We start from the raw sequence: 26379 nt of genomic DNA, 5'->3' as shown, positions 1-26379 counted from the left end.
TCAATTCTATTCCATTGATCTTCCTGTCTGTCTCTGTACCAATACCAGGTTGTTTTTATCACTATTGCTCTGTAGTACAGCTTGAGGTGAGGGATGGTGATTCCCCCAGAAGTTCTTTTATTGTTGAGAATAGTTTTCACTATCCTGGGTTTTTTGTTATTCCATATGAATTTGAGAATTTCCTTTTCTAACTCTGTGAAGAATTGAGTTGGGATTTTAATAAGGATTGCATTGAATCTGTAGATTGCTTTTGGCAAGATGGCCATTTTTATTATATTAATCCTGCCAATCCATGAGCATGGGATATCTTTCCATCTTCTGAGATCTTCTTCAATTTCTTTCTTCAGGGACTTGAAGTTCTTGTCGTACAGGTCTTTCACTTGCTTGGTTAAATTCACACCAAGGTATTTCATATTATTTGCAACTATTGTGAAGGGTGTCATTTCCCTAATTTCTTTTTCAGTCTGTTTATCTTTCATGTAGAGGAAGGCTACTGATTTGTTTGAGTTGATTTTATAACCAGCCACTTTGCTGAAGTTGTTTATCAGGTTTAGGAGTTCTCTGGTGGAAGTTTGGGGGTCACTTAAGTATACTATCATATCATCTGCAAATAGTGAGATTTTGACTTCTTCCTTTCCTATTTGTATCCCTTTGACTTCTTTTTGTTGTCTAATTGCTCTGGCTAGGACTTCCAGTACTATATTGAATAGGAAGGGGGAGAATGGGCAGCCTTGTCTAGTCTCTGATCTTAGTGGGATTGCTTCAAGTTTCTCTCCATTTAGCTTGATGTTGGCTACTGGTGTGCTGTAAATTGCTTTTACTATGTTTAGGTAGGGGCCTTGAATTCCTGATCTTTCCAAGACTTTTATCATGAAGGGATGTTGAATTTTGTCAAAAGCTTTCTCAGCATCTAGTGATATGATCATGTGGTTTTTTTCTTTGAGTTTGTTTATATAGTGGATTACATTGATGGATATCCGAATATTGAACCATCCCTGCATTCCTGGGATAAAACCTACTTGATCATGATGGATGATTGTTTTGATGTGTTCTTGGATTCGGTTTGCTAGAATTTTATTGAGTATTTTTGCATCGATGTTCATAAGGGAGATTGGTCTGAGATTCTCTTTGTTTGTCATGTCTTTGTGGGGTTTGGGTATGAGTGTAATTGTAGCTTTATAGAACGAATTGGGTAGTGTTCCTTCTGTTTCTATTTTGTGGAATAGTTTGAAGAGAATTGGTATTAGGTCTTCCTTGAATGTCTGATAGAATTCAGCACTAAAACCATCTGGTCCTGGGCTTTTTTTAGTGGGGAGACTTTTTTTTTTTTTTTTTTACAAGAGCACAAATCTATTTTTATTTATTTACTCTGCATTAGTTTAAATCCGGGATGGGTACAGCATCACACGGATTCTGTGTCCAATGGCCTTTGCAGGAAGGTTGCTTCGGAATTTGGCACGAACCATGCCACTGTTTCCATGGGCCCGAGTTACCTTCCCCCAGATCACTCTGGTTTTGTTTGGTTTGCCTCCAGGAGTCACTGTATTGTTTTTTGCTTTGTACACATAAGCACATCTCTTGCCTAAGTAGAACTCAGTTTCATCTCGGGCATAAACATCTTCAATTTTAAGAAGAGCTGTGTGCTCTCTTTGGTTTCGGAGACCTCGCTTGTAGCCAGCAAAAGTGGCCTTGCACCACAGCCTTCCAGACATACTTGCTTTTAGAAGTCCTGTTCCCAGCAGGCCTCCACAGGCTCCAAGATGGCGGAAAGACTGTGGGGAGACTTTTAATGACTGCTGCTATTTCCCTAGGGGTTATGGGACTATTTAGATGGTTTATCTGCTCCTGGTTTAACTTTGGTACCTGGTATCTGTCTAGGAAATTGTCCATTTCATCCAGGTTTTCCAGTTTTGTTGAGTATAGGCCTTTGTAGTAGGATCTGATGATTTTTTGAATTTCTTCAGTTTCTGTTGTTATGTCTCCCTTTTCAGTTCTGATTTTATTAATTTGGAAACTGTCTCTGTGCCCTCTGGTTAATCTGGCTAACGGTTTATCTATCTTGTTGATTTTCTCAAAGAACCAACTCCTGGTTTTATTGATATTTTATATTGTTCTTTAAGTTCTATTTGGTTGATTTCAGCCCTGAGTTTGATTATTTCCTGCCTTCTACTCCTCCTGGGTGTATTTGCTTCTTTTTGTTCTAGAGCTTTTAGTTGTGCAGTCAAGTTGTTAGTGTGTGCTCTTTCCAGTTTCTTTTTGTAGACACTTAGAGCTATGAGTTTTCCTCTTATCACTGCATTCATGGAGTCCCACAAGTTTTGGTATGATGTGTCCTCGTTTTCATTGAACTCTAAAAATCTTTAATTTCTTTCTTTATTTCTTCCTTGACCAAGTCATCATTGAGTAGAGAGTTGTTCAGTTTCCATGTGCATGTGGGTTTTCCATTGGTTTTGTCATTATTAAAGACCAGTCTTATTCCGTGGTGATCTGATAAGATGCAAGGGATTATTTCAATCTTTTTGTATCTGTAGAGGCCTGTTTTGTGACCAATTATATGGTCTATTTTGGAGAAGGTACCATGAGTTGCTGAAAAAAAAGGTATATTCTTTTGTTTTAGGATGAAATGTTCTATAGATGTCTGTTAAGTCCATTTGGTTCATAACTTCTGTTAATGTCAAAGTATCTCAGTTTAGTTTCTGTTTCCATGATCTGTCCATTGCTGATAGTGGGGTGTTGAAATCCCCCACTATTAATGTTTGGGGTGTAATGTGTGTTTTGAGTTTTAGTAAAGTTTCTTTTATGTATGTAGGTGCCCTTGCATTTGGAGCATAGATGTTCAGAATTGAGAGTTCACCTTGGTAGATTTTTCCTTTGATGAGTATGAAGTGTCCTTCCTTATCTTTTTTTGATTAATTTTGGATGAAAGTCGATTTTATTGCATATTAGAATGGCTAATCCAGCTTGTTTCTTGGGACCATTGGCTTGAAAAATTGTTTTCCACCCTTTTATTCTGAGGTAGTGCCTGTCTTTGTCACTGAGGTGCGTTTCTTGTATGCAGCAAAATTCTGGGTCTTGTTTGTGTATCCAGTCTGATAGTCTCCGTCTTTTTATTGGGGAATTGAGACCATTGATGTTAAGAGATATTAAGGAAAAATGATTGTGGCTTCCTGTTATTTTTGTTATTAGAGGTAAAGTTATGTTTGTATAGTTATCTTCTTTTGGGGTTGTTGGAAGATTACTTCCTTGCTTTTTCTAGGTTGTAGTTTCCCTCCTTGTGTTGGCGTTTTCCATCAATTATCCTTTGAAGTGCTGGGTTTGTGGGAAGATGTTGGGCAAATTTGGTTTTGTCATGGAATATCTTGGTTTCACCATCTATAATGATTGAGAGTTTTGCTGGGTATAGTAATCTGGGCTGGCAATTGTGTTCTCTTAGGGTCTGTATGATGTCAGTCGAGGCTCTTCTGGCTTTTATAGTCTCTGGTGAGAAGTCTGGTGTAATTCTTATAGGTCTGCCTTTATATGTTACTTGACCTTTTTCCCTTGCTGCTTTTAGTATTTTTTCTTTGTTTTGTGCATCTGATGTTTTGATTATTATGTGACGGGAATATTTCTTTTCTGGTCTAGTCTATTTGGTGTTCTGTAGGCTTCTTGTATGTTTATGGGCATCTTGTTCTTTAGGTTAGCGAAGTTTTCCTCAATAATTTTGTTGAAGATATTTACTGGCCCTTTAAGTTGGAATCTTCATTCTCATCTATACCTATTACCATTAGGTTTGGTCTTCTCATTGTGTCCTGGATTTCCTGGATGTTTTGGGTTAGGAGATTTTTGCATTTTGCATTTTCTTTGACAACTGTGTCAATATTTTCCACCTTATCTTCTGCATTTGAGATTCTCTCTTCTATCTCTTGTATTCGGTTGGTGATGCTTGCGTCTATGACTCCTGATCTCTTTCTTAGGTTTTCTATCTCCATGGTTGTCTCCCTTTGAGCTTTCTTTATTGTTTCTATTTCCAGTTTCAGATCCTGAATGTTTTTATTTAATTCCTTCTTTGTGTTTTCTTGCATTTCTTTAAGGGATTTCTGTGATTCCTCTTTAAGGGCTTCTATCTGTTTACTTGTACTCTCCTGTATTTCTTTAAGGGAGTTACTTAATTCCTTCTTATAATCCTCTATCATCATCATGAGAAGTGATTTTAATTCTGAATCCTGGTTCAGGTGTGATGGGGTGTTCAGGGCTTGCTATATTGGGAGAACTGGGTACTGATGATGCCAAGAAACTTTGGTTTCTGTTGCTTATGTTCTTGCACTTGCCTTTCGCCATCTGGTTAACTCTAGTGTTACCTGCCTTACTGTGTAAGACTGGAGTCTGTATTTCCAGTTATCTTGCTTGTTGCAGAGCTCCTCAGAGTCCAGATGTCTCTGTAGTCTTATGATCCTAATCTCCTTGGTGTCTGCTGCTCTGAGTGCAGTGGTTCCTCAGCTGCTCTAAGTGCAGTGGCTCCTCGGCTGCTCTGAGTGCAGTGGCTCCTCTAGGATGACTCAGGAGTCAGTATCTCTACAGGACAGGAGCAGACCAACTCTGTGTCTGCCCCAGCCCAAAGGTCCAGGCAGGAGAGGAAGGGAAGTGGAATTCCAGAGGGGCGGGGTTTGGGTAGCTGCTGTGTCCTGAATGTCCCTAGCTCCCAGATGTATCTCTGGGGCTTAGGGAGTGAGATGGAGTTCTTACCAGCTGCTCTGAGTGCAGTGGCTCCTCTAGGATGACTCAGGAGTCAGTATCTCCACAGGACAGGAGCAGACCAACTCTGTGTCTGCCCCAGCCCAAAGGTCCAGGCAGGGGAGGGAGAGAAGTGGAATTCCGGAGGGGCGGGGTTTGGGTAGCTGCTGTGTCCTGAATGTCCCTTGCTCCCAGATGTATCTCTGGGGCTTAGGGAGTGAGATGGAGTTCTTACTGGTTGCTCTGAGTGCAGTGGCTCCTCTAGGATGACTCAGGAGTCTGTATCTCCACAGGACAGGAGCAGACCAACTCTATGTCTGCCTCAGCCCAAAGGACCAGGCAGGAGAGGAAGGGCAATATTTTTGTTTTGTTGCTTGTTTGTTTTTCCATTTGTGGCCAAGGTTTACTGAAAAATCTCTCCTGATCAATTCCAATCATTATAAGTTTTGATGGTATCTAAAGCTTTTCATTTCCCATGGAAATATAAACAAACCTGCATTCTCAACTCAAAGTATTTGCAGGCTTCCATTCTGATGTTAACACATTCTTATATTATATAAAGTGATTTAATTGCAGTTTTTTCTATAACCCAATGTCTCCCAGCTGCTGTTGTTCCTTTCCCATTAACATTCAGAAAATATAAAATAAAAAAAAAACCACCATTTATTCTGTATCTAGATTTTGTATTTTTTCTTTTGGTATTATAAGCATTTCTTTTAAGGAAAAATTAGATCATTATATTATCGCTTGTTTTGTAGGATTTTGTGGTATACATGTAATGTGCTTTATACTATAATATTCAAAGAATTTCTTCTTCTTGGTAGAGATGTATGCAGGAGCATTGTCAGTCTTATTTGTATAGGTATTCCCATAATAGGCATTACTTCCAGTAAATGTATAATTTCAGAATCAGCCTTTTCAGAACTCAAAGCACTGAAACCCTAAATGTGCATCAACATTCCAACTTTAACTTTCTAAATTCTGCAAAGAGAAAGACATCCATCTGCTAGATTTCATTTCTTTTGGTACTCTTGGATTGCTTTGATTATACAAAGAACAATTAGTACATTTTCTTAAAGTTTCATTGACATGTTGCCAAGTGATAGAAGATTTTCTCCCCAAAACCATAGTGTTAACATAATGTTTTTCATAAAAATTTATGCTTTTAACATATATCCTATTAATAATTGATTAATTTCTTCATATACTTATGCTAGTGGACCTAGAAAGGTGGTATGAGACCAAGTATGGGTAATATATAATGGTTTCTATTTATGATTGACTGTTGCAGTTACATAAATAAAAGGTTAATTCTGAATATCAGGAATAAATTTTTCAGTTTCTATATGTAAAACAACTCTATCTGCATAGTGAGAGTTAGTAATTCTATTACAATATTTAAGAAAATCTAATAATAACAGTTGCATAAAACTCTGATTTTTGAACTGCAGTGTTTGGGCTTGGAATTACTTTCTTTACTTTGTCTTACGTTACAGCCTGCAATTCCCAACATATTTGCGTCAGTATAAAATATAGTTGCTTCATGAATTGTCATTTCCTTTATAACACATGGGACAATCCAATTACTTCTTTTTATCAGCTGTAGAATGCTAATTTTAGGATATTTGTTAATTTCACCCAAATATTTGCTACAAGGTGTTTGCCAATCCACATTAATTACCCATAATGACATAATCACAGCATTAGTAAAAGGCACTACAATTTCATCTGAATCTGTTCCTGAAAATTGGCATAGTCTGATTCTACCTTTTATGATTAAATCAGAAACTTTGTCTATGCAAGTTCTAAATATTTTACTTTGTATGATTTCTAAGAAAAGCTATTCTCTTTTCTTAGGTAAGAAAGAAAGAAGCTAAGAGAGACAAGAGGCATTAATATCATTAGAGTACTTCCTGCTGGTTGGAGGTGTATAGTCTATCGATTAGGGGAATGACTTGAAAGCAAAACCTCCAAAATACAATCAAAGTTTGGGATCTATGTGATCCACATATGCATCTTGCAATCTCTCTTCTACCAGAGTTAACTTTCTCTCTGCTGCAACTGCTAACCATATTGGACTGCTTAAGTCAGTATCCCCTTGTAACATTTGAAACAAATTACTTAATTCTTGAGTAGTTAATCCAATGATAGACTGTAGCCAATTAGTATCTCCTATTACTTTTTGTAAATCTTTAAGATCTTGCAACTAATCTCTGTTGACTGATACCTTTTGTGTTTGAATTTTTGATTCGGTTATTTTATAACCCAAAGAGTTAATAGAATCTACTCTTTGTAACCCTTAGCATGACAGAATTCTTTGTGTTCCTTAAAACATTTTCTCTAAAATATCTGTGTGACAATTAGTTAACAAAAAACATTCATATAATGATGAATTATGGTTTGAGAAAATTGACTACAAGTTATTTCTAGCAGTTGTAGCAGAAAATATTGATATAAAGTTGGACTATTTAACTTTTCCTGTGGAACAACTTTCCAGTGATATTTTTTTACTGGTCCACCATTATAATAAGTAGGTACTATGAAAGCAAACCTATCCCTATCCTGCTCATGCAAGGGTACTGTGAAAAAAGCAACCTTTTAAGTCAATTACTATCATAAGACATAACTTAGGTAATAAAGAAGGTAAAGGAATTCCAAGTTGCACTGGGCCTATTGCTTGAATTACTCTATTCACCACTCTTAAATCTTTTAATATCCTCCATTTTCCAGATTTTTTAAAATAATAAATTCAGGGGAACTCCATGGGCTGGTAGACTTTTCCAAAAGTTGAGCCTCCATCTGTTTTTGTACCAACTGCTGAAGTGTCTGTGTTTTTTCATTAGTTAATGACCACTGATATACTTATATGACTCATATAGGCTTGTCAATTAACCACTGTAAGGGTAGCTTATTGGTATTTCAGCAGTGTTCTTCCACCTATAAATTTAGAAACTCAGTTCCTATGATATCTTATGCTGGACAATCAGCATAGCATGAGATTGCTTCCCTGGGAGCATCTACTATTTCACCCCTAATTTTATCTGTCATGAGTTGTCTCTGGGATTACAGGTATGTTAATCATGGTACCCCACTGTTGTAATAGTTTCTTTCCTCATATTATTTCTGGGTATGCCAACCAAATAAGGTCTTAATTGCCCTATTTGACCTTTAAGTCCCACAAATTTAACTCATTGCAAACTTTGTTTTACTTGAGATAACTAACCAATATCTTGAAAATATGTATAAACCTTTTTGAAATTCCAAGTTTTGGAAAATGATAGTTACATCAGTTCTTGTATCCACTAAATCTCTATTTTATCACCATTCACTTGCAGTTATACTTTTGACCTCTGATCGTTAACCACTGTTTGCCAGAACACAGTTTCTGCTTCCAGTATTTCTAATCCCTTTTGTTCTTTCTACTGGAGTGATTTTTGCCTTTGTTGTAGGGAAAGAGTATCAGCTGAGGAATTCTTTTTTTTTAAAATTGCCTTATTTATCTACATTCCAAATGTTGTTCTTCCTTCCTGGTCCACCCTCTAAGAGTTCTTTATTCCATTCTCCTACCCCTTTGCATCTGAGATGGTGCACCCCATGGGGACCCTGTCTATCTACTGGAGGTGGTCTGTTCAGGTTCTATTTGCCCACTGTTGGTCATTTTGGCTAAGGTCATTTTCGTTGAGTTCTGGAGACCTCTCATATCTTAGGTCTCTGAGACTTACTAGGAGTTCCCCCTTACACTCCTCTTGGAAGTTGAATGTTTCCATTAATTCTTCTAGCCCTCTGGGCTTCTCTTCTATCTTCCCCCATATCAGATCCTGCCCCCTTTCTCCCTCCCTCTTCTGTCTTCCATTAGGTCCCTCTCTCCCTCTGCTTCCTCTGATTATTTTGTTCCCTCTTCTAAGTGGGATTGAAGCATCCTCATTTGGGCCTTATTTCTTGTTAAACTTCTTAAGGTCTGCAGGTTGTATCATGGGTATTCTGTACTTTTTGGCTAATATCCACGTATCAACGAGTACATATCATGCATGCCCCTTTGGGTCTGGGTTACCTGACTCAGGATATTTTCTAGTTCTGTCCATTTGCCTGGAAAATTCATGATGTCTTTGTTTTTAATAGTTGTACCTATTATGTGTGATAGGTTAGTAACTGCATCCCTCCTCTAATGGAGGTGGTCTCTTCAGGTTCTATCTCCCCAACCTGGCATTTTGGCTAAGGTCATCTCAATTGAGTCTTGGGATCCTTTGTATCCATTCTTTGGTTCAGGGACATCTGAGTTGTTTCCAGCTTCTGGCTATTACAAAAAAGGCTGCTATGGACATAACGGAATATGTCTCTTTGACGTATAGTGGAGTATCTTTTGGGTATATGCCCAGGAGTGGTATATATGGGTCTTCAGATAGAACTATTTCCAATTTTCTGAGGAACCACCAGATTGATTTCCAGAGTGGTTGTACCAGTTTGCACACCCACCAGCAATGGAAGAATGTTCTTCTTTCTCTACATCCTCGACAGCATCTGTTGTCACTTGAATTTTTTATCTTACTCATTCTGATTGGTGTTAGGTAAAATTCTCAGGGTTGTTTTGATTTACATTTCCCTGATGAGTAAGAATGCTGAACATTTCTTTAAGTGCTTCTTGGTCATTTGAGATTCCTCTGATGAGAATTCTGTTTAGCTTTGTACTCCATTTTAAAAATTGGGTTATTTTGGTTTTGGAATTTACTTCTTGAGTTTTTTATATATTTTGGATGTTAGCTCTCCATCAGATGGAGGGTTAGTGAAGAGTTTTTAGGACTCTGTAGATTGCCTTCTTGTCCTATTGAGAGTCCTTTGCCTTACAGAAGCTTTTCAGTTTCATGAGGTGTCATTTGTCAGTTGTTGCTCTTAGAGCCTGAGCCATTGATATTCTGTTCAGGAAATTTTCCATCTCTATCAATGTGTTGGAGGTTATTTCCACTTTCTCTTCTATTAGATTCAGTGTATCTGTTTTTTTGTTGAGGTCCTTGATCCACTTGGACCTCTACTTTGTGCAGTGTTATAAATATGGATAAATTTGTATTCTTCTACAAGCAGACTGCCAGTTAGACAAGCACCATTTATTAAAGATGCTTTCTTTTTTTCACTGTATGCTTTTGGCTTTTTTTTTTTCAAAAATCTAGTGTCCATAGGTATGTGGGTTGATTTCTGAGTCTTAAATTCAATTCCATTCATTGCCTTCTCTCTCTCCATACCAATAACATGTGGTTTTATCACTATTGCTCTGTAGAAAAACTTTAGGTCAGAGATGGTGATTCCCCCAGAGGCTCTTTTATTGAGCAATTCTGTCACCTGTATTAACTTTCATTTCTTTTCTATGCATGTCATAATTTAAATTCCTCCTTTTAACTCCCCATCTAAAATTCTTGGGTACAAAATGAATCCTTGGGAAGTCAATTCAACCTTTCCAAAAATCATCCCTATTCTCCCTAAGAGAAAAAGACTATAAACTCCAGTAATTATTTTATAACACTGAATTTTTGGGGATAGGACATTGATAGGTTTATCTATGCCCAAGTCTAGAGTAGTACTGCCTATAGTAGTGTGCCTATAGTAGATCAGCTGTATTTAATTGTGGGTTTTTGTCTGCTTGTAATTTCCCTGGTTGATAAGAGGGAAACACCTCATAATTTTTTCTACTGGGACTCAAGCTGCTAAGCTTCCAATTTCATTTCCTGGTGGCAATAAATTGTCTATAATATATCTTTTGAACATACACTCATTAGTCCATTGGTTCTCTTGGCTTAATATTTGCATACCACAGAAAGCCTAGGCAACTCTTTCTGCCCAATATTTATGAGAACCCTTGCTCCTAGAAAAGGAACACTCATTTTTTCCAGCAGAAAGTATCATATTTCTCACAGTTAATGCACCAGCCATTTTGAGATCTGAGACCTTTAGTGACCTTTGGTTACTTGTAAATAACCAACTTTCCTGCAATTTAAGGACCAGGCATTTTGATATTGGGGACATTTTGCAATAGCTTGTTCTATGATGTTAACATGATACTTACAAAAATCAAAATCAGTTGTATTCCTTATTTCCTTTTTCATTGTCCCAGTCTAAGCCTTTAATAGTCTAATGACTCTTTTATATTTGAATTCTAAAATACAAGGGTCTCTGTCAACATCTGCCTTGAGTCAGGCTCTGATACACCTTTGTTTACAGCTGAGATCAATCTTTTAAAAAAAATCAGTGAAGGCTTTACTAAAGCCTTGTATAATTTTAGTGAATGAGGTGGACCTTTTCCCAGTCTTCTTAACTTTGTCCCTGAAAACAGCTAAGTGACTTGTTCTGTAATAGCATCATCAAATGGAAATTATTCTTCAAGGTCAGAGTACAACCCTTCAACCAGCAAATGATCTTTGACAATATTCATTCCCCTTGGTCTGTTTTGCTGTTCAAAATTCACAGCTTCTTTGTTCCATCATGGAACCATTGTAACTGCTGATCAGCCTCTAGCATGGTCCTTACCAGCCCCTTCCAATCTTGGGGACTAATTCTATTTTGAGTAGCCCAGTTACTTAGAATTTGTTTTACATAAGGTGAATGCATGCCATAGGAAATCATGAACTCTTTAAAATGCCTTAGACCTAGCATTTCTATAGGACACCACCCAGTCTCCTCAGAATCATGACCTCACTAGCAGGCTTATGTTCCAAAGTTACTGAGAAAACTGATGATGAATTTATAATCCCAGGCCACCACTCCTCTAGCTCCAGTGGCACAATTGGTTCAATTAGCTCTTTCTTTCAAAATGGGTTTCAGCTTTTCTTTTACCTTGTCACTCCGCACAACTTCCTCCTCCTCCTCCATGCAGCACATCCAGCTCCTCACCCATCAAGAAGTGCAGAGTGCCTGGTAGGACTGTGATCTGCCTTTTAGCATAATTCTTTCCTTTTTATCTTCCTGAGGGAAACTCCCACTCTCTTGTTCCATCAATGAATATCAAGCCTTTTATTTTCTCTCTGGGAGCAAAGAGGGGAAATCACAGGGGCAGCAGCTGCAATAAACTTTTTGCTGAATTCCTGAAACAGAATATTCATCCCTTCCTTCTTCTCCTGCTGTTTCCTATATGCCATTTGAAATCAAATTTCCCATTCTATGTAGCCCACTTTGTTTGCTACCACTTATAACAGGCTTTTTTTCTTTTTTTAAATCTATTTTATGAATTCCTTTCTTTTCACCCTTCACCCACTACTCTTCTTCCACCTTCCCAATGCCCCAACCCAAGGTAAGAGAGAAAAAAGGCTAAAGAGAAAAGGAAGCATTGGTGTCATTGGACTACTTTTTGCTGATTATGGGTGTTGAGTTCCTTGGGGCAAGTTTGATTATCACCAATAGGATATACAATTTTTTCTTGTCTCTTTGTGCACAATGACTTGACAAACCACAGCAATAGCAAGCAACCCACAGTAGCAGCAGCAGGAAAAACAGCAGCAGCAAGAACAATGTCAGGTGCAGCTTCTTTTGGGGCTCTAGCATTTTTATACTCTTTCAAGAGTCCCTCTGACCCACAGTTGTTCCTGTCTGAAAGAACTGCAGGGATGGAAATGGGGAGGAGCCTGAAGAAAAGAAGGTCCAGTGACAGGCCCAAAATGGGATCCAGCTCAAGGGGAGGTCCCAAGACCTGACACTATTACTGAGGCTATGGAGCACTCACAAAAAAGGACCTATCATGACTGCCCTCAAAGAGACCCAACAAGCAGCTGAAAGAGTCAGATACAGATATTTGCACCCAACCAATGGACAGAAGCTGCTGACCCTTGTGGATGAATTAGGTAAAGGCTGAAAGAAGCTGAGGAGGAGGGTGACCTTGTAGGAAGACCAGCAGTCTCAGTTAACCTGGACCCCTGAGATCTCTCAAACACTGGATCACTAACCAGGATGCATACACCAGCTGATATGAGGCCCCCAACACATATACATCAGAGGAAGGCCAGATCTGGGTTCAATCAGAGAAGACACACCTAACCCTCAAGAAACTGGAGGCCCCAGGGAGTTTAGAGGTCTGGTCAGATGGGGATGGGAGTGGGGACATCCTTGTGGAGACCAGGGGCAGGGAGGAAGTATGAGATGTGGAACCAGGAGGGGAATAAATCTGACTGTAACAAACAAACAAACAAACAAACAAATACAAAGTTCCCAAAATTTCAAACATTATACACTTGAATGAACTATATGGAGCTGTCAGAATCATACCCCTGTACCAGGCAAATCATAGTCAACTTCTGTGGACAGTCTAAAGTAGTCTCATATCCCATACCTGGGATTAAAACAAAAACATATCCCTGTAACATTCTGTGTTTTATTTTAAAAGAAATTAAAATTCTCAATACAAAAATTCAGAAAACAATTTCAGAAGTGCAGCTGTCTTTTGTGGGGGACAGCTTTATAAGTCTTAGATGTTCCATGATAGAAAAAAGATGTTTCAGCAGAACTAAGCAAGCAATAAAAAGCAGAATTAGCATGCCTTCATAAAACAATATTAAAAGTGAAATTTTTACTCATTTAAAGCTTTCATAGTGCAAGACACTAGTTTTACTACATTAGGTACTGTAATAGTAATAGAGTAATCAATATATAACATGTATTTTTTCTCTCCATCAGGAGTAGGAAGCTTTTCTTAGAAGCCCAATTAACCCACAATTTGTGTTTTATACATAGATTCATAATACACGACAATACATCTATCTCTATATCTGTACAGGTGTGTATGGGTTTACGCACTGTGAAGCTATAGCAGGAGCCACATTATTGTTAAGAAGCTACACTGTCATACATTGTTATTAAGTCTACATACCTTATAAGCATACATTTCCATTTCCTAAGCCTAATGTAGTCTGCATGTTTTTCAACCAACCAACACTGAACTTGTAACCCTATGTTGTATCCTCACCCTTTGCTTTGCTAAACTGCTGAACTTGTGACATATAATTGCCATTTTGCCTTACATAAGTGTGTCTTCCAAGATATTGTAATGACTCCCACTCCATATTATGGATTCTTGCATTTATCTACCCCACAGGAAGCATTGAGCCTTGATTTCCCCGGTTTTGTGTTCCCAGTGCTATAATCACTTTTATGTACCCTACAGGCAGCCTTGAGCCCCAGTCTCCTACACTTCTGTCCAGGTGCTAACAACCAATTATCTCAACAGCTGTTTTTTGTTTTACAACTCTAAGCCTTCCCCATAAAAGGGACCTCAAAAGCCAATTGAAGGGTTACCCTATGGAATCTTGACTTTAGGAGAGGCAGCTAACTGGATAGTTCTAAATACAACTTGCTTTAATCAGACAGTCATGAAACAGTTCTTTCCTCAGGTCTAACAGTATCCTCAAAATGGAAGTGTTTACTAGAAGAAAGAGTCACAGTGCTCCACATCTGCTCTTTGGTTCAAAAATCCATGAAGCCAGTTTAGGTAATCCAGCTGGAGAGATTGCAACCACTTATTATGCTTTACATCCTTTTACATCCTTCAGGGGTGGCCTGAGGTGATCCATCTGAAATTAACTCCTATTATATCTTCATTACTAATCAACCTGTAACATTATCTTTACCTCCTTTTTCAGAGCCCTAAGCTTCCTAAGCTGAATTTGGCTACCACCACCACCTATTTTTCTTTTATGTCTTATGTTTGGCAGGCTATTGGTTAGACCCTTCCAGAGTTAGCTTTCTTCCAATCATACAGAGGAAAGCCTCACAATGATTAGCACATGCACATGGATATCAGTCCAAGTTCAGAATTCATGTTTATAAAAAATATTATTCTAGTTCCATGAAAGCTAAATGATGTATTTTGTCAAAGCATTAGGAAGGAACAGAAGTGATGGCCACAACAGCCATATATATTACACTTTTAATAACTGCCTGTTATAGCAATTATTCTTAATCAATCTTGAACTGACTTGTGTAGCTGTCAGACCAAAGTTAATCACTGTTTTAATATGTTAACCTGTAGGATCCAACCTCTAGAATTTTCTAGATGTGCCAAAGCACATTTCTGATTCTATTGTAAAGCACTGGGCTTTGGTAGATAAAATGTTTTCTGCTTTCTTTTCCAGGATAGTTTTGGACATTGCTTTCAGGTGTAAAATTACATTCTGTGTTTGCCCATGAAATTGGAATGCCCTGTTTTTGAAGGCCAAACATGATAATTGCAATGGATGACTATAGGTGTTAATAGAGTCCTTTTTGAAACAGATGATTAAACTTTTAAGATGACACAACAGAATAAATTAGAAAATGTTAAGTGAGGCAGACTAAGGTTGTCTAGTTCAGTCCACTGTGCCACTGTGCCTCATAAAACTGCTTAAAGGAAGATTGGCTTCCTTGAAATCAGTCAAGAAATTTGACCTCAGGGTCAATTAGCTTTAATCTTTTCAATAATGTAAGTTGATTTAAGGTAGCAGTCTGGGAAACTCATGGCCCACAGTTATTAAATGGCTTAGTAGAACATATATATTAATTCTAAATTATTTGTTGTTCCATAAAGCTGAACTTAAACCACCTTTGCCTAGTAAAAGTCATACTATGTGTGCACACACAAGACAGGGGTACACTTTCAAATATCATCACACATACATGCATAGCTTGGCATGTATACCACAGGGCAAAGGAAGCCGAATCATTAATTCTATTTAATTCTATTTAATTTAATTTAATTAATCATTAGTTCTATTTAATTGCCCACTGAAGAGTACTCATTTTTAAATAAATTGAATACACAGCAAAATATCATTATAATGTATAATATATAAAGCATATCTGTGCACATACAAACATATCTTTATCCATAGTCACAGATATCTGAATGAAGTACACTGTCACTGTGTACTAATTGTCTCTGGTATAAACCATTCCATCTTGGAGTGATGCTCAATAGATGCAGGATGTTCTAAATTGAGGAGGAACAGTCTCCTGCAGAAAAGCTCTTTAAGCTCAGGAAGTAACAAAATAGCTTGAGGAAGTATTGTTGAGAGACATTTTAAGACAAGCTGAACTGCCTGGAACAAGCAGAGGCCAACTGATCTGCCTGGAAAAGCTAGTTTCCAATCTGCTTGTTGATTGTGCATTTCTATCCAGGTTTCATGGTTTCCTAAACTGTCAACTGTCCTACACACTGGAATGGGCTTTGTGATGTAGTTGACTAACTTTTAATGAACTTTCCCTAAATAGTTACCCTTCTAGGCTATGTTTTGTGGTCTCCTTATAGAGGTTTGTGATTGGGGTCTATGGGCATTATATAGAGTGGAACTATGTTTTTAAAAATTTATTAAAGTAGTTTTTACATAAGATATATTCTACCCCAACTCCTCCCAGTTCCTTACCACCCTTCTTCCAATGCATATCCACACCCTTTCTGTCCCTTGTTAGAAACTAAATAGTCATTTAAGAAATAAAAGTAAAAATAAGATAAGTGAAAACAAAACAAACCAATAAGGATATGACAAAACAAAATGAAGAAAACCAGCTGAAAGAAAAGCATGAGAAATGCATGTAAGTGGACACACGTGTGTGAGCACAATGGGAATCCCATAAAACACAAAACCATAAGCCATAATGCATATGCAAGGACTTCTGAGGTTAAAAAAATAAATGCTCTGACATAACATTCTGAGACAAAGAACCTCCAAAGTTACCACTGAATCCACTGAATTAATTTGTCTTGGCCATCTAATGTTGGGCATGGAGTCAGGTTTAAGAGTAGTTTGTTTCCCCAACAAGACTCCTTTGGAGAAAACTAACTTTTAATTTGCAGTTTGGTTGGTTACTTCAACAAGCTTTGTGCCACTACCTCACCAGTGTATCTTACAAGCAGATAATTATTGTATATCAAAGGGTTTATAGATAGGTTGTTGTTTATCTTGCTCCTCTAGTAGTGTGGTTAGTAACTTTCAGTACCAGGAATGTTAGTCAGTAGAGGTGAAGGCTCTCGGTAGGCACTAGCTCAACCTCCCCGTGTTAAATTAGTTTTGTAGGTACCGTTGTGAGTTTGTCAAGAGAAGCCAATAGCCTTTGTAATTGTCTGGTCTGGTTAGGGTTTTTCCATGGGCCCATTTTTGCCAATAACAACATTAGACGTAACTGATTTCTGCTACTGGGAGCATTCTTTGGTGACAAAAGATATCCACTTGGGGCTCTGTCTCATCTGTTATTTGATGATTACATTTAGATTGACTTCATATATCTATATATTTTAGGAAAATTCTACTGTATTAAGTTTTCATACTATCTCTTAAATGGTCTTTAATTCAGCTTTCTCTTTCTTGACACATTTTCCTTTCTTTCTCTATTTGATTCTCTAGTTCCAGCCCTTTCACCCATAGATACATAACCATGTATTCTATTTTTCTTTTTTAGAAATATCCATTCTTTTCCTACATAGTCATTATTCTATATTTAACATCTGTGATTATATAGATTGTAGCTTGCTTATCAATGACATAACAGCTAATAATCACATATCAGTGATGGTATACCATATTTGTCTTTCTGGATCTAAGTTACCTCACTCAAGATGACTTTTCCTAGCTCCACCCAATTCTTTTTTTTTTTTTAATGGCTGAGTAGTTATTGTATTTTGTAACTGTGTCACATTTTTTGATACATTCAGCCATGGATGGATATCTGTTTCCAAATTTGGCTATTATGAATAGAAAAAAGCAGTATTGAGCATGATTGAGCAATGTGGCTTTGTAGTAGAATAAAGCATTCTTTGGGTATATACCTAAGAATGGTGCAGATGGATTTTGAGATAGGCTGATTCAAACTTCCTGAAGAATCACCATATCAATTGCCACAGTAGCTATAGAAGTTTGCACTCCCAGAAGCAATGGCTACTCATCCATTCCCCTTATTCCACATCCTCACTAGGACAAAGATATTCACAGATCTTGGCCATTTTAATTGATGTAAGATGAAATATAAAGGTTGATTTGATTTTCATTTCCCTGACGACTAAGAGTGTTCAACATTTTAAAAGTGATTCTTGGCCATTTGAGTTTTTTCTTTTCATAATTCTCTGTTTAGATATGTACAACAATTTTTAGTTGGGTTATTTTTCTGAAGTCCATTTTTTAATTCTTTATATAGTTTTCATATTTATCATCTATTGAATCTGTACTTGGTAAAAACTTTTTCCATCCTGTAGCCTGCTGCTACATTCTCTGAATAATGGTATCGTAGGCTTTCAGAAGAAGCTTTTAAGTTTCATGAGGTCCTATTTACTGGTGTTATTAATGCCTAACAGTGTTCTGTTCAGAAAGCCTTTTCTGTGCCAATGAGTTTAAGATTATTCTCCACTTTCTCTTCTCTTGAGTGTATTTGATTTACTTTGAGGCCTTTCGTTAGGGGCTTTGGATTTGTCAGACCTTTTCTGCAGAATGAGATGTGGTTTTTGTCTTTCATCTGTTTATATGATAATTACATTTATCAATTTATGTATGCCAAATCCTAAATGTTATATCCCTAAATATCTTTAGTACAGTTTACCTGCTAATAGCGGATGATCTTTTTCTTCAATTTGGTTTGCAAATATTTTACTAAAAAACATGAACATAAGTTCATAAGGAAAATTCATCTATATTTTTCTATTTTGTAGCACATAGGTGTTAATTCTTTCTTGAAAATCTGGTAGAATTCTGTTTAAATTAAACCATTTGGCCCTCAGCTCTTCCTCCTCCTTCTTCCTCTTTCTCCTCCTCCTCCTCCTCTCACTCCTCCTCCTTCTCTTTCTCCTTCTCTTCCTCCTCTTCCTCCTTCTTCTTCTTCTTCTTCATTTTTTTGTAAAGATACTTTTAATGACTGCTTCTATTTAACTAAGGATTATAAGTATGTTTAAATTGTTTATCTCATCTTAATTTAACTTTAGTCAGTCGTATCGACTGAGAAAACTATCCATTTCTTTTAGATTTTTCCAATTTGTTGAAGAACAGACATTTAAAGTATTCTTATGATTCTCTGGACTTTCTCAGTGTTAATTGATATATCTGCCCTTTCTCTCTAATTTTATTAATTTGGATCTTCTCTCAACCTTTGAATAAATTTGGCTAAGTGTTTGTCAATTTTATTGATTTTCCTCTAAGAACTAACTCTTTGTTTAATTAATTCTTCATATTGTTTTTGTTTCTGCTTTATTGATTTCAGTTCATAGTTTGATTATTTCTCACTGTCTACACTTTTTTGGTATTATTTCTTCTTTTTGCTTTAGAGTGGTCAGATGTACTGTTATATTACTAATATAAAATCTCTTGTGTGGTTTTTTTTTTTTTTCCATGTAGGCACTTACCTCTTAGAACCATGTTAATGGTCCCATGGATTTGGATATGTTTGAATTTTCATTCAATTCTAAAATATTTTTATTTCTTCCTTAATTTTTGTTTCAAGCCAGTTTTTATTCAGCACAGAGTGTGTTGGTTTCCAGTAGCTTTTTAATATCTCTTCTATTTTTGTTGTGGTTGATGTCCAGCTTTAATCTGTGATATTTAGATAAGATTAAGGGAGTTATTTCAAGTTTCTTGTGTCTGTTGAGGCTTGTGTTATGTCCAAGTATATGATCAATTTCAGAGAAAGTTCCATGAGCTGCTGAGATGATTTCATATCCTTTTGTGTTTAGTGAAAGCTTCTGTAAATATTTGTAAGGTACATTTGATTTATGATTTCACTTAGCTCCACCGACTTTCTGTTTAATTTTTATCTGGATGACATGCCTATTTGTAATAGTAACATACCTGCCATGTGTGTGTGTTAAAATATTCTTTATGCTGTAGTAATTTTTTTATGAACATTGGTGCCCTTGTGTTTGGTATAAAGAGTTGTAATATCCTCTTGATGAATTTTTTCTTTGATGAGTATGTGACTTAATAACCTACCTAATATGATTAGTTTTAGTTTGAAATGTATTTTGTCAGATATCAAAATGGCTACACTGGCTTCTTAGGCTCATTTACATGGAATATACTTTCCATCTTTTTGCTCTAAGGTGTATCCTATCCTTGATGTTAAGGTGTGTTTTGTGGATGCAGCAGAAAGTTGGAAACTCGTTTTAAATCATATCTATCTTGTGCATTTATTTGGGGGAAACTGAGATGATTAATTCTTTGAGTTATCAATGAACAGTGTTTGTCATTTCAGTTATTTTGTCATTGATGTATAGTTTTTTCTTCATGGTTTAATTTGCTGATCAAATGTTATTTATTATTTGTATTTTCTAAGGTATGGTTAACCCCTTCAGGTTTAAGTTTTCCTTCTAGTGCTGTCTGTAGGGTTAGACTTGTATTTTTGTGTGTGTGTAGGTGTATATAAAGTGCAAGTTTAGTTTTATCATGGGGTGTCTTCATCTATTGCTATTGAAAGTTTACTGAGTGTAATAGTATAGACTGGCATCTCTGTTCTCTTAGAGTAGATAGAATATGTGTCTAGGCCATTATGGCTGTTAGAGTCTCCATTGAACAACCATGTGTTATTCTTTTTTTTTATAAATAATTTATTTATTTTTGAACATGAAATGCTTTTTTATAGCATGTTTTACAAGGGGAGGGGTAAGAGGGGCAAGGTGGTGGAAAAGTACAAAATCTTCTTGGCCTGTGCCTTGAAACATGTCTATATGGTACACTGCCTTGAATTATGATCTATCTGCTATTCTTCAGAAGATATGGTACCATGTGTTATTCTAATAATTCTACCTTTATATGTTCCTCCTCCTCCTCCTCTTCCTCCTCCCCCTCCCCCTCCTCTCTTCTTCTTCTTCTTCTTCTTCTTCTTCTTCTTCTTCTTCTTCTTCTTCTCTCTCTCTCTCTCTCTCTCTCTCTCTCTCTTTCTCTCTCTCTTATTGATCTATACATTTAATGTTTTGATTATTGTGTATTTCAGGCAATTTATTTTTGGGTCTAGTCTATTTGACCTTCTGCATGCATTCTTATACTTTGAAAAGCACCTCCTTTAGGTTACAAAACTTTTCTTTTAAAATTTTGTTTTAAATATTTTGTGACTTTTACCTGGCTTTCTCCTTCTTTCTCTATTTCTATTATTCATAGATTTGATTTTGTCACTCACATTTCCTGGATGTTTTGCGCTGGGTTAATTTTAGATTTAACATCTTTGATTGAGGTATCTGATGTTTTGTTTTGTTTTGTTTGTTTGTTGTCATATATTCAATTACTGAGATTCTCTTATTTGTCTCTTGTATTTGTTGGTGAGACTTAACCTCTAAGGCTCTATTCAAGTTCTTAAAATTTTTATCTTCAGCTTTCCTAAGTTTACATTTTCTTTATTGACTTTATTTTTGAAAACTGAGGATAAAGTTAGGGGATTGTATTTGGAAAAGAGGTAAGAGAGCAAAGGTCACCTACCTGCTTCCCTGGCTGGTGTGACTGTGAGTTCCCAGGAGAAGGCTCTTTAAGTTGCAGCTGAGATAGGAATAGGGAGGTGAGAAATGATTTAAGAGGAGGAGTTGCACTGAGGTATCACTTTAATCAGAGGAAACTAAGCAATTAAAAAACACTACATTTCTTTCTTCAGGGGCATGAAGTTCTTGTCATACAGGTCTTTTACTTGCTTGGTTAGGTTCACACCAAGGTATTTTATATTATCTGTGACTATTGTGAAGGGTGTCATTTCCATAATTTCTTTCTCAGCCAGTTTATCATTTGAGTAGAGGAAGGCTACTGATTTGCTTGAGTTAATTTTATATCCAGCCACTTTGCTAAAGTTGTTTATCAGGTTTAAGAGTTCTCTGGTGGAAGTTTTGGGGTCACTTAAGTATACTATCATATCATCTGCAAATAGTGAGATTTTGACTTCTTCCTTTCCAATTTGTATCCCTTTGACCTCCTTGTGTTGCCTAATTGCTCTGGCTAGGACTTCCAGTACTATATTGAATAGGTAGGGGGAGAGTGGGCAGCCTTGTCTAGTCCCTGATTTTAGTGGGATTGCTTCAAGTTTCTCTCCATTTAGTTTGATGTTGGCTACTGGTTTGGTGTATTTTGCTTTTACTATGTTTAGGAATGGGGCTACTCACTCGTCTTGAAAATATTAACCCCAAATTGCTCTTGTCTAAAGGAAAGATTTCAATCTTGTCTCTGCTCCTCAGCATTTTGATTTACTCTAAGCATGAACTCCACTATTTTAGTTACACCCCAACCCCCAGCAAATAGTCTGTGGAAAGAAAAAAAATAATGTGAAGGCTCTATTTCCTTTTTTAAAAAGTGTTGAAAATAATGGCTTTAAGGTATATGCTCAGAAAATAGAGCATAAAATATTGAGCTGAACCCCAGCTTGAGAGTCAGAACATCTATGATATTCTCCTTTCACTGCCTCATTTCATGACATTAGGTCAGACATCTCATATTTTGAATCTCAGGTTTTTACCTGGAAATTAAACATAATTATATATTCTTTCTTTCAAGGATAGAAATAATATGAAGCTAAGTGAGTAAATGAAACTTTATTTGCCTGATGAAATAGAGGTTTTACATGTCTAGTATTGGGAAGAATTGTCAGCTCAATTGAAAAAACTTCATTTAAGGTGTGTGTGTATGTGTGTGTGTGTATACATTCATGTGTATGAGTGTGTTATATATAATTTTAAGTAAATAAAAACAATACCATTTCTTGGAGCTTTATTAAATATACTTGGCATTATTTGTCCCCTTACCCAGATATAATAGTGTAGCAATTAACCATGTAAAATGCATATAAAACCTCATAATGATATATGCTAAATATGTGTTCTAAATATCAGTTATGACTTAGTCTTATTTTGTAATGACTTTCCTTTTATAAATGTTTTAACTTTCTTACAGTATTTGATGTTTTATCGTATTTCTGTAATTATAATGGAAGGTGATGAATCTCCTGAGGGTAACACCCCAACCTAAACTGTTTCACAATTATTTTTGACAGAACTCTAAGCATAGTTATGATGATTTTTATTTCTCTGGTTGCTGTATCAAATCTCTAACTACAGAATTCTAATGGTGTCATTGCTACTTTCAACAGTTAATAGGGCATTTTTGACTTGAATTTCATTTCCTGATTATCTATAATGCTTCCATCACTATTATAATGGTTTATCAGAACTTAACCTTCATGTGGACACTGATATTAGTAATAGGATCTTATTGTGATTGATGAGGAAAGTCTGATACCAAGAAAATTTGTAATTTATACACAATTATGTGCATAGTAAACATTAGAGTTTAAATAAATTACAGTGAATTTAGAGTATAAAGAATCAGAATAATAAATGACATATAATCTTTTATATGTTTAAAAAATGGGAAGGATTTAGATGGATTTTTCTTCAAAAAACAAAATCAAATGAACAGTACAAGATATGCAAAATTTTCTATCAAACTCATAGTGGGAAGCTAATTCACAACCTCAAACACTTTGATATCTGAGATATCTATGTATTAGAAGGGGTGTAGAGCATTAGATGGGGTGTAGAGAAGTTGGAAGCCTCCCATATTGCTGATGGAAACATGAAATGGCACAAATGACAGTTACTGAACCTGGCAAAGACTTGAATAGACCTTTATCCAGAAAAGATGCAGAAATCACCAACCAATATACATATAAGATATAAACAACCTTAGTCACTAGAATAATGCAACTCAAACTATACTGAGATACCATACAATATCCACTAAGATTATTATGGTAGTTATAAAAATAATTAGAATAAGTCCAGAAAATTATGTATTCATTAGGATAAATATAGGAAAGTTGGAATATTTCTATGGGAACATAGTTATAACTCAATGGAGAAAAACTTAAAAGACTCACAAAACAATAAGGAAAAATATTCCTGTAATTCCAGAACTTAGAAAATAGATACAAAAAGTACAAAAAGGATCAGGAGCTCAAGGTAGTCTGCAACTACATACCAATTTCATAGCTTAGATGAGCAACATATGACTCTGTCTTAAAAAGACCAACACACACACAGACACACTTCTTAGAGTGCAGCCTACTATGATGTAATGTCAGCAACAGGGTCTTGCTAGCAGTTTCTAGAGGGTAACTAAGAGCATTGTCAATACCCTGTTAATGTTTGGAGATCTTTAGGACCTCACTCCCTATCATATCTGAGAAAAGCAATACATTTCTAGGGCTTTTTATCTGTTAGTCTGCAGATGCCTACAGACAATGTTTTCCATACATTACACGGCTATCACACATATGAACTCAGAAGGCTACAACAGTATATGCATGGCCCTCACAAATTCAAGCCAGACAAAATCCCAACAAAAAGAAGCAATCATGAATTCTTACCCGAATTTATAGAGCTGTGGACAGTAACTGGTGGGGAAATGATAGCCAGTTTTCTTTAAGGATGTAGCTTCTGGTGACTGACCACTAGTGAGGGCCACACATCCACTATTATAATGGTAATACAAACTGTACTTGATGGATTAAAAAGAGAATGCAAAGTGAACAGAGAATTAGGTTGAATAAAATCAAAATACACTGTGTAAAATTTCAAGGAACTAATAAAATATAAGAAGAAAAGAAAGTAAATACATACTGACAATGTAGAGGAGTCAAGTTCTGTTCTCTGTATGCACAACAGGAGTTTCATAACTACCTGTAACTCCTATGTTATGTATTCTGATGCCTTTGGCTTTCATAGGTACCAACACTCATATGAGCATGTGTGAACACACACATTAAAAATGGATAAATCTTTTAAAATAAACAAGTTCTTAGAATAGCTACTTCTCCTAAAGAGATGTTCATATATCTGATGAACATATGAAAAGGTGATTAACTCAGCAAGCAATTATGGAAAGGCAGCAATAACTTCAGTGAAACTTATCTCCCCCTCTCATTAGATAAATATAAGAAAAACCAATGGCAATGATTTTAAAAAGTTGGAATATATATATATATATATATATATATATATATATATATATATATATACTGTTTTACCATGAATATCAATGAATTGCCAGTACAGCAAAAGCAGTAATAAATCTTGGATAATCTAAGAAAGAAAGCATTATACCAGGAAAGAAGTAAATTACCAAATCATATGCTATGTAGCTACGTTTTGAGTAAATACTCAATATGGGTATTTTGTAAGGACAGAGCTGAAGCTTTAGAAGTCTTATAATTGAGACTATAAAACACTAATATAAATTAGTGTATTTTAAATCTCAGGTGCAGGAAACATGGAAAATGGATGTTACTGAGTATAGTATTTTATTAGGGGATCAGGACAATATTCTAAGGTTAGTATGTCATAATAGCATATTGTGGGAATACATAAATGCCAACAAACAGCAACAGTTGCCTCTTACTGGGCATTTGCTATGTGCTAGACACTCTTCTGGTCTCTTATTTAGGCCTTGCAGGCTTTATCCATTCAGCCTTGGAGCTGATATCCTGGAGCCCTTGTGAGGCACAGAATCTTTTCTAGACTTGGAGACATAACTCTAAATGAAACACACAAGATCTATGGGCTGTAACTTTTATTTCTGAGTCATGTGATATTACATAGTAGGTCAGACTATTCTTCCTCTCTGCAACCTCTAGGACTGGTAATATAGAACTAATACACTTGATTCATTGTAGTTAAAAGCTACAATTTGGATGAATGAAAATAATAAAAATGAATATAAAGGGGAAATTTATAAAATTCATTACTGTACATATATTAAATGCCAATTATGTTTATGATTTTATTTCCTGTTCTTTAATTATTATAACATTTATTTTAAATTATTATAATATTTATTTTAAACTATTATAACATTTATTTTAAATTATTATAATAATTAAAGAAGTAATGTTCACTTGTGGCTTGTATCGTCTGATGTGCCCATTTAAATAGAATGTGGTGACTATTTGCACAAAAATTTAATATTCTACAAATAAATCTTCCTTGCCTGCAGGGTGTCTATGCTGGATTATTTATATGTAGTTGTTGATCATTTAGTTACATCACAAAAAATACAATTTATATTTCATAAAAATATATAAATTAAGCTCCTTACCTTTAGTCAGTGTGTTTGATTATTGTGTAGATGTTGGCATGTGTGTTGTTCTTCATTGAATTTCTCATCTTTTCCTTTTGTTTTGCTGTAACAATTGATCATATTTGAGGAAATTAGTTCCAGGAGTTATGTAAAGAGATATGATATGCTCTTAGGTGTAATTAGAAAATAATGGGAAGCCAAGCTTGCCAAGCAAACTGAGGGTCTTCCTGACAATGTGGAAAACATACCCAAATGCCCATAGCTAAAAACCAAACCACACCAAAATTAAAACTCGGTGTTGTTATGGTGAAAAACAAAACAAAACAAAACAAAACAAAACAAAACAAAACAAAACAAAACAAAAAAACACCAGGATCTAACACTGAGGTGTTGTAAGGTTAAAAAAAAGTTTATTAAAGATTATTTACAGTTGGGTCAAACATGCATCTCTCTTAGCAGAAAGATGAACTTGCCCAAGCAGGAATAATTCTTTACAGCAAGTTAGCATGTGATTATGGGAGTGGAATTTTTCAGTTACTTTTATGATCATGGAAAAGGTAAATGTTATGGTCAGATGGTTCCTGTAACATACTATGAAACAATGGAAAGAATTTATAACCTGTGAAACACAACATTTCAG

General features: G+C 35.9%; 1 pseudogene; it reads right to left on the bottom strand.

The window, feature by feature from the left end:
• Positions 1-1345: 1345 nt before the first annotated feature.
• LOC114626060 lies at positions 1346-1765 on the bottom strand (annotated as a pseudogene).
• Between the last annotated feature and the right edge of the window lie 24614 nt (positions 1766-26379).

The sequence above is a fragment of the Grammomys surdaster genome, unplaced genomic scaffold, assembly GCF_004785775.1.
Source record: "Grammomys surdaster isolate TR1022 unplaced genomic scaffold, NIH_TR_1.0 226, whole genome shotgun sequence".
Taxonomy (NCBI): domain Eukaryota; kingdom Metazoa; phylum Chordata; class Mammalia; order Rodentia; family Muridae; genus Grammomys; species Grammomys surdaster.
This window is presented reverse-complemented; position numbering and strand designations above follow the sequence as displayed.